Below are 9,798 nucleotides of genomic sequence, written 5' to 3'. Positions count from 1 at the left end.
CATGAAGCAGCTGCTGACTGGGAGAACAAAAGAAAGAAGAAATTTAATGCAGCTTGTTGCCTAGCTAGATCACACTGTGAAGCATCTGCCTGCCCTGAGATTGTCCCATAGCTGGTTGCTAAATAATAGAAGTTTGCTAAGTTCTGAGAGCTTGAAACAGTCAACCTTGCACACATCTGTCAGTCCATGCTACACAGCAGGAGCAAGGACACAGCAGGTCTGGAAAGGGGACCCACGCTCACAATGTATGTGAATTCCTCAGACAGGACCATTTTTCTGTCTTATCCCGTGGTGTACGTTATTTCAGATCATGGTATTGAAATCAGTCAACTGTGGATTAACATTTCCTTCTCCAAACTGGTTTGATGTATACAGTTACATCAACTCTTTCCTCTCGTAACAACATTGTTAGTTTGCATCCTCTGCATTGATTAGCGACAGAAACTTGGTGACAGAAACTACGCCCTCATATAACCATGTCTGGTAACCAGAGCTGTGGCATGAGGGTTTTAAACAACAGGTTTATAAAAATAAAATCACCATCAATTAAATGTTTTCATATATGAAAAAGGGTCATTAACAGCTATGGAGACTGAACTACATATGGAAACATGAACAGTTTGAAATACACTTTTCCCCTCCTCATGAGTTTTCCAGGAGGCACAGATTCAGGCAGGACACACAACTAAAATTTCCAAACAAAGCAATAGCTCAACAGCCCTGAAAAGAAGTCTGTAAGTTCCTGCTCAATGATATGACAAGATCGGCGTCACTCTTTTCTTTTGTACTAGCAACCTAACAGAATGATACCTTTCCCGTGGGTCATTTACATTAAATCCACTCTGCTAAGAACAAGTTGGGACCAAATTCCAGCTTGGTCCTTGCAAGCAGGAGGCCATCTGAAAAAGGGGGCTTAGAAAGTCCTTCCCTGCCCCTTAGGAGAAGAATTGTAAAGCTGTTGTGTGGATACCAATGGGATCACATGAGCTTTTCTGGAATCATTATACACAAAAAACCCCACATCACTTTCAGTGTCAAACAAATGATATTTTGGACAGCACACCAGAAAAATGTGTGAAAAGCAAAGCATACACTCCTGCCTGCTTGCAGACATAGAGATGAGTAGCTGTGGCCTGTGTTCCAGAAAGGTACTTTATTTAGGGGAAAATACACAGTCGTAGTATGGAGAGAAGGCCCTCACGTCTCCCACACCACAGATCTGGCTGGCTCTAGCTTTCAGCCTGCATTGGGACAAGCGTGGGTCGGGTCCCTAGCAAGCTGCCAGAGCTCCTCTCCGTTGAAAAGATGGGTGAGTGCACAGCCGGGCGGTTATTCCCACTGCCCACAGAAAGCCATGGCACAGCAGGTCCTCCTCCCCAGCCCTGTGCCCCCCGGCTGCTGCAGCCCGCAAGGCCAAGTCATGTGAGGAGCTCCAGCCTGCGTCACCAGAAGGCTAAGGGTGCGAAAAGGCTGCTGCAAAGCTGAATTTCAGGATTTTTCATTAGCAGAGCCCTTATACGGCCTGTCCTGAGCTGTCGGTGTCCAGCAACCACTTTGAGAGGGGACTAGAGCCTTCTTGGGAAGCAGCTGGCTGGTGTTAGGGACCCCCATCCCCTCCCAGCCAATGCTCCCCTGCCACGCCATTCACCCACTGAGGCCCCAGCTCTTCTACCACAGCCACAGCCCCCCCGCCCCAGAGCCGGCCCTTCACAGAGCTTTCTTTACTCCAAGAACTACTCAAAATATCTTGCGTTGTCCTCAAGGATGCAGAGCGCATGCTGCCTCTTGCTCAGCCATGAGCCAGACACAAACTTTGCATGAGAAGCTGGGGCTCAGGCGCCAGAAGTTACCAGGACATAGAGAGTTGATGTGGCTCAGCTGAGATGCAGCGTTCATCTGTGCAAACCATCTTAGCCCGCAGCACGTGCCAGACAACGGGAATGAACTCAGCCCACAGGAAAACAGACTTAAGCCTAAGACAGATCGCTGCAGTGGCTTGGAAGAGCTGAAAAGTCAAGTTGCTGAATATATGAAGGTGCCACACGTGGCAAATGCAGACATTTCTTGCCTTTTGACTAGCTTGAAAAGCACAGCAATAATCAATGCTTCATCATGTTTCTGACTGATGCTCTGTGGAAAGAACCTGTGTTGCTGAAAGAAAAAGTTCATATACGTTTCATTCTGAGACGTTTGTTTTATCCTGAAGTCCAGAAGTACTTCACATAAAGACCTAATACAAGCGGGCAAAACAGAGGAGAAATACCCAAATATTTGTTTGTTCTGTGAACAAACAAATTGAAGATGAGTTATATCTCATTAATTTTGAAAACAGCTGTTCTAGCTCTGCTGTTTGTGTCTTTGTATGTCTCTGTCTTTCATTTTCCTTTTAATAACACAGTCATCTTACCACAAGAAAAAGACATCGCACTAAATAATCATTTCTCTTTTCTTCCACCTTCATTACTGACTATCCAGAACCTTGTGAAAACAAAACTCAGCGCTTCTTTAGTGCTGAAGTTTGTATTGCTTCACTTCCACACCTCTTGAAAGATCTGAAATGGAGCTGTGAAATCGTTCACGGTGAATGTAGGTCATGAGGCGTATTGTAGGTGTGCCCAAACCTCAGAACGAGTCAAGGAGAAAAAAAGAGTTAATAAACATCATCAGAAGGAAGGAGGCACCTCCACCCCACCCCGCAGGGAGAACCTGCCAAGCGTGGAGGGAGAACCCAGGAGCTGGGAACAGGTTTTAAAAGTGAGTGCCTGGCGTACCGAGGTGGCCACTCCTTTAGAAAAAGCAGCAGGCTGTCCTCAGGGTGAGGTCCAGGTGCAAACACTACGGCCAACTCCGTGGTTTTGTGAGTGCAAACTACTTAGAGAGCTGCCCTGGAAACCCAAAGCCAGGGAGGGGAGGTGTGGGCTGGTGGAGGAACTTTCTTACTGCAGAATGAAAGGATTTAGTGAACTTTCTTAATCTAAATTGGGGCAGGCACAAGCGTATGAATGATTCCACACCATAAAGCCGTGTGTGTAATCTGTGTAATCATTCAATCAGTGAGAGTTTTGGAGTTACCGCGAGGACAGTGGAGTTTGGAGCACACCTACATGGCGGACAACAAATGGTAACGTTACTTTTAAAAGATCTTGGAGTGGTAAGGAGAGAAGATATAAGATCAAAAGAAGTGTTCCAGGAAGATCATAGCTGCTGTTCTGCACTAGCCAAAGCGTCTGCACTGAACAATAGCAATAGTGCCGAGACAGCAAGCAGGGTTGGGGCTTTACAGCTGATGAAGGGAGATGTTTTGCATGATGGTTCAGCACCTTTTAACACAGTCCGACAGATGGAAATCGCTGGCGCTGTTATATGTGAGCAGGAAACTACCCAGGAAAAGAGCTTCCTTCAAAAGAAACCACTGTATACCAGAGACCTTCTAAAGATGACAGACTTCTTCCATGGCTGTGTTAAATGAAGAACACTCCTTTTCTATAACTATTCATGATCTGTTTTCTCTTTACAGTTTGTTTTCGGCTAAGGGTAGATGAAATCAAGACAAAAGCTCTCAAAGAATAAAAAGCTCAAAGCTATCATAATTAATAAGCATATTAGATTATATTATACAGTCAACAGGAGGAGGCAGTAAATAAGGTGGAGAGGCTGAGAGAGCTGTAGCGTTGTTTTTAAGTAATTCTATGTTTAATACAAGGTAAAGCAAGAAAGAACCTGTTTTCCCTGATGCCACATGATAATTCCCATTGCATGTTTTACTTATTCAATCTGCCTCCCATTAATGTGCTTTAATGCACATTCATTTTTCATACACAAAGGAACACAGAATTGGCAGAAATGACATGTGTCTATCCTAGAAAAGGAGCACATGCCAGATAATACTGGCTCCTCACATGAAAAATCTATGATTGGTAGAAATGACTTTCTTATTTTTCACGACCATTCATACAAAAAGACATTTCCAAGTGTTTCTGTGCTGATTTGGAGTAAAAGGGACAAACAGCACATATGAAAAATGAAATTTCCTACAACACAGAAATTCTAATCATCCCTACGTGACACAAAACTTTTCCAAAGTAACATGCTTTAAATTAAAACCCAATACATTTCAGTACAAAATAACTTTTCAAGGGAAATGTTATCAAGTTCATTTTCTAAACTTCTAAACTTAGCTTCTCAGGCTGTTACTTTTATGCCAAAAAGGGCTTTTTCTGACTGCTTTTATTATTTTGCATCAATACCCCAGGATGTATCTTTTCTACCTCTTTCTAGGCCAATTATTCCTGCATCAACAGACATGGATGTACATTGGCCTGTTATGGGCTGTACAGTGGCAAGTTATTTGCTACGCCTATGTGCAGCTGCGTAGGCTTCTCAGCAAGCTTCTAAACATCGTTGCCAAACCCAAGAGCTAACATGTTATAGCGAAGACTAGCATCCCCACTAACAAAACAAAATCTGAATACCGCTCCACCCTTCCTATTTTATATAGTCATTGTTTAAGAACATAAACAATCCCCCGGCAGCGGGGATCAGGGTACAGGGGAAACGCCTGAGCAGCCAGCCAAAGAACTGCATGCCCTCTCTCTCGTCTAATGAACATTGCAAGGCTTTTTCTTGTGCCATGGAAACCTGAGTAAAGAAGGGAAATTAACCTGAATCTCCCACTTCATGGGTGAGTTTGCCCAGGTCATCAGCACCATCACTTCATGTGAAGCCCATTTCTACCAGAGTGGGTAGAGGTGCTCTGAAAGAGCCTGCCCTTCAGCTCTTCCGGAGACATAGGCAGAAAAGCATCTGCTTTCTGGTGTAAGCTCCTGAGCTGATCAGTCCTGTGGCAACTAGAGCTTTCTGGATGGGCAGAGAGGTCCTGGGGAAATTTCAGATTCAAAAGTCTGTGCAATTTAGGCAAGAATCTTTAGATTCATAGCTTTGGACGTGTTCCTAAATTCCCCATCTACGTCCCACTGAAGACCAGCTCCCTTCGTGTGAGCTTTGAGCCACCTGAATTTTAGCAGTGTGTTTTGCTGCCTGCAGCCCGTAAAGGTATCTCCCCCTCTCTCCCATCTGTAAACATGATGTTTACTTTACCAACCTGTAGACTACTTTGGATCTGCCAAAAAAAAAAATCACAAGTTATTTTTAAAAAAAAAGAATTGTTTACCTTCTTGCCCGAAGAGGTTAAATGAAGAGCACAACAGCTGAGCTCTGGAGCACGTTCTTGTGAATAGTGTATTACAAAAATCTACCACTGTCTTGTGGGAAAGTTCAGCCTCTAACCATTTGTTGATGATAGCAGCGTGTTGCAATTTAATGCAAATGCCATCAACATGAATTTTGCTGCAGAAGACTGAGAAACCTGTATCTAGCAATATGCTAATAGTATTTCTCTCAAAGCTGCCCAGCAAGTTTGGCAGGCAATATCTGCTGGCAACATCTCCTGATTGCAATGACAAGTCACCCTCAGCTGGAAAACTGGGCATTAACCCTGGAGATCCATGGCTGTACTGGTGTGCGTAGTGCCTTTCAAATTTGATGGGGTCTGGCCTGGACACAGGGGTGTGCAGGGTTCATGCCAAGATTCAGAGCAGCCTTGTTTGGAGCTGAGCTTGCTTGCAGAGATAGAGCAAATGAATGGGAAATGCATGAGCTTTATGTTGCCTACAGCCATCTCTCTCTCTCAGGTAAGGAGTCAGCTTTCTGCGTTTGGAAGGAGCTTAATTAGAAAGAAGAAGTAGTATTTCCTTGAACTGTAACAGGAATCCCCAGCCAGGGGGTATTTTTTTAAATTGTTGGAGCTAAGAATAAAAGACTGCCAGGAGTCGTTGATCACATAGGTTATGTCTCCAGCATAAAGTGAGATGGAAGTCAAGAGATGGGAAGCATGGAGCTGCACCAGCACAGTGTTCGATCTCCCCTAATCAGCACCACTGAGCTCAGGTGCAACACTGGGTTATAGCAGCTGGACTCAGGGGTCAAAATTAAGTCCTTTAAGGTTGTATGTGGCTTTGCAACCCTGAAAATTTTCTGTCTTTCCTTTCTCAACTCTTCATTCTTCCTACAAAGCATAAAACTGGTTTTGGATTCATAGGATATTTGAGGGATCGGATATGGTGAGGGAAAAAAGGAGGAAAGAGGAAGAAGGTCTCCCAGCACCATCTTGCCCTTCCCACACTTCCCTTCCAGTGCTGGAGCTGGGCCACCCTCTTCCTCAGGCACAGCTCCCACCAGCTTTGCTGTTCCCTGCTCCTCTGCCAAGGTCTCAGCCCAGCTGCCCGGGATTCAGTGTTTCAGTGCCCATCCGAAAAGAGGGATTTGTAAACAATGCAAGATACAATGATAAAATGAGCGTTCTTGTTATTCTTATTCTTTTCCTCGCTTTTTTGCTTCCATTTGCCATTCACGTCTTTACTTATGTTTTTCCTTTCTTCATGTTTCTGTAGTGTTCTGTAGTCTTTCTCCTCAGTTCTTTCTGTCTCTTATCTTTTTTTTTTTAATTTATTTCTGCACATTGCCTTACCATGTATATTTTCTTCTTCCGCCTTTATGAGTCCTAGCCTCTTTTCAGTGGCAATCTAAGTATTTTCGAGTATCTTCCAAGACTTTCCTTCTTCCAATCCCTGTGCTTTCTCCCTCCCTCCCATATTAACATCATTCCTCCACTGATTTATTTTACTTGCTCTCTATGTATTTTACTTGCTCAGAACTTCCTTGACATCAGTTTAACTGCTTTGCCTCAGGAAATGTCAATGTATGTGCAAATTCTGTCTTTTCTAGGCCCTCAGGATAGTATATTCAAGGTTCAAAACAGTACTGCTTTTCCAATGGGGCCAATTGGCTCTACGTAGCATTTTTCAAGTTTCAAAACCAAACTGCTCTTCCCCACAAACACCTTTTGTTACCACAAGACATTAAGATGTATCCCTTCTCTTCCACAAAATGCTGGGAGCAGGGAGTGGGCAATGACTGTGCAGCTGAGCAAGTGATGTGATGACTAGACACGTAACACTGCAGTTTGCAACTGCCTGCAAAAGCCAGCCACAGCTTGCTTTTTTCCATCAGGGCCATCACCCATCACTGGATAGTAATGCTCTGTTGAAAGGTGAGGTGGAGCAGCTTGGCGATCTGAGCAAGTCCTCAGCTATGTTCACTTTCTCCATCGTAACCAACGCCTTTCAGCATGTAAGTGTTCCTATACACAAGCTCCCACACACGTTTTCCCATGTCCTCCCATGCAATTTCTTGCCCAAGGCCCAGAGGCCAGCATGAGTGGAAACGAACAATAGATCATACAGCGTTTTTCGCACCAGCAGGGGCCTTACTGGTACTTCTCCTTCACGTGCTGCAAGATGGATAAGTTTCATAGTGGGACTGGTAGAGAGAAGAGGCAGAAGTGAAAAAAGAACCTGAGCTTTTCATGGGCAAGCTACCTTGTTTCTAAATGACCAATAAATGGGTTTGCCTTCTGTAGACTAAGACGGCTTTGTATCTCTAACATCTGCTTGCCTTGCATAGGCTAGGATACCTTGCTATTAGTCAGGAGGTGGAGAAAGATGGGCCCCACCCTGAGGCAGTGTTTCTCTCTGCTTTCATGGGATAACCCTTCCTGGCAAAGCTATCACAAGGAACTCTCTGAGAAGACATGCTTACGTAAATTTGTGTGGATGTACTAAACGCTCTGATCAAATTTATGACCTCCATTGAATGAAGACTGGCTCCTGGATTGGAATGTTTTCATAATCCGAAAAAGCCGAGAGAGTGATGTCTGAGCTGTCCTCCTTCAGGAAATCTCATCCAGGCAGAAAAAGATGGGATGGGCAATCTGCCAGAGGTTTTCTTCAGCCTAGCAGACCAGCACAGATGTAGCAATAAGTGTGATATGGCCTGCTGGACAACTGGAACTACGTGACCAAGAGTCAGTGCCCAAAACCAACCAAACTGTACAGACTATAGGCAACTAGTCCATCTTGCCTATGTATGGACTGCCTGTACAGCTGCTTAGTCAGTCGTCAACTCCACATGCAACGCCCTGACCCACCTCCTACAGGAGAACCAGTAGAAACCACAGTGACAACAGCTCTGGATAACTCTGACCCCAGCCTCCAAAACAGATCAGATAATGATGGGGTGTATAAAACATTTCCCAGACATTAAGCTATCACTGAAGTTATTGAGCTGGTAAACATCTTTGCAGGCAGTTCCTTCTCAGACAGGATGGGCTGCAAAGTAATTGTTATATTTTGTGTTCTTCTTCTGACTACTATCCATGCATCAGGACACCTGATGCGTATCAGCAAAGACCCCCAGAGGTCTGCAGGGTCTCACCTCCCATTGTTTCTGGTGTAAGTTACTCCCCTCAGTACCTTTAAAGATATGGGCCAATGACTCCAGTTAACCCTCTGGTATTAAAATGTGTTAGAGCCCATTAAAGGTCCACAGAGGGAAGGAAACTGGTAAAACCACTGAATCATTGTGACTAAAGGCTTCTTGTGGGTTGGCAAGGTCAAGAATCAAAACAGAACTCCTGTCTCCAAATTCACAATAACCACCGTGCTGTTCTCTGGTGTTAGAAGAGAGGTATGCATATTAGGGGTTTCATGTTCCTATTTAGAAATCTCTTTCCAGTTTCTTTCAGACCTGAAGCACCGAGAGGAATTTTCAAGTAAAATGCTCCCATTTTTTGAGGATACATAATTGAATTCTCTGTATATTGTGACCAGGTAGTAACATAGTCCTTACTGGGAACTATCATCATGTGGTCCAGAAGGGCAATCCAGACATTGATTTAGTTTTTTATTTTGACTTTGCGGCCTAAGTGAATCTGTTCATTTCCATTCCTATCATTTATTGGTGGTCAAGAGTGAACACTGACGCTGTCAGTGAACACACAAGAGTGAACACACAGACTGACACTGGAGGTATTGCAGACATTTGACATGGGTTTTATAGTGCTTTATTCTGAACAGTAATTAGGTAAACCAGTACTGAACATATGCAGCAGGCAGTCTTTAGATAGAAATGAAAGCTGATTACCATGATTTCATATGGAATTTGGAGATTGGTAATTACAACGTTAATCTCACTCAAGTTGAAGTCCTTGTTTCTTTCTCCTGCCTCAGGCATTAAATAATTGTATGGAGTCTCCTTAATGCTGCATCCAGAACTCGAAATGGCAGATAATCTGTGTGTGAAAAGTATGGCACTTCCAGTATTAATCCAACTGTTTTCTATCCTAGAATTGCATAACGTTCTTTTTCTCAGGATATATACAACAGGGCTCCTCGTAGCTGCAGTGAACTGGTCCCCTCTTCCATGTCTGAAGGGCAATGAGTCAAAAAATCCCATGCAGCAGAGTCCAACCTCCCCAGTCTGTGAACTGATGTAGCTCACGCTGAGGAGTCTTCTGGGTATACATTTTGTCACCATGATTATTGCCTCTTGCATCCATAGGTCTCAGTGCAGCTGCTGTTTCACAGATGCAAACTCTGGTGCCAGCCTGAATTGTCTAGCTACGCTGCAGAACTTGGGCGCTGTTTCACTGGGCATTGGCAGGGTCCAGCAGGGCACCCTGGACCACCAGAGTGTAGCCAGGTACACGGGGAGGGCTATCACACCACATGTCCACATTTCCCCCTTCTAGGCAGTAGGAATCCACAGAGCGTGGGTCATGAGGGAAAATGGTTTGGCTAGGGAGCAGTAATGTAGCTCTTCCTCCCAGAGCCCTTTCCAACTCCTGGTCTATCTAAAACAGGCTCTCAATTCACTTCGTTTTGGGGAAAAAAATGTCACAGA

Source organism: Fulmarus glacialis, unplaced genomic scaffold (genome assembly GCF_000690835.1).
Source record: "Fulmarus glacialis isolate BGI_N327 unplaced genomic scaffold, ASM69083v1 scaffold10203, whole genome shotgun sequence".
Classification (NCBI taxonomy): domain Eukaryota; kingdom Metazoa; phylum Chordata; class Aves; order Procellariiformes; family Procellariidae; genus Fulmarus; species Fulmarus glacialis.
The sequence above is the reverse complement of the archived record's forward strand: the minus strand, read 5'-3'. Positions refer to the sequence as shown.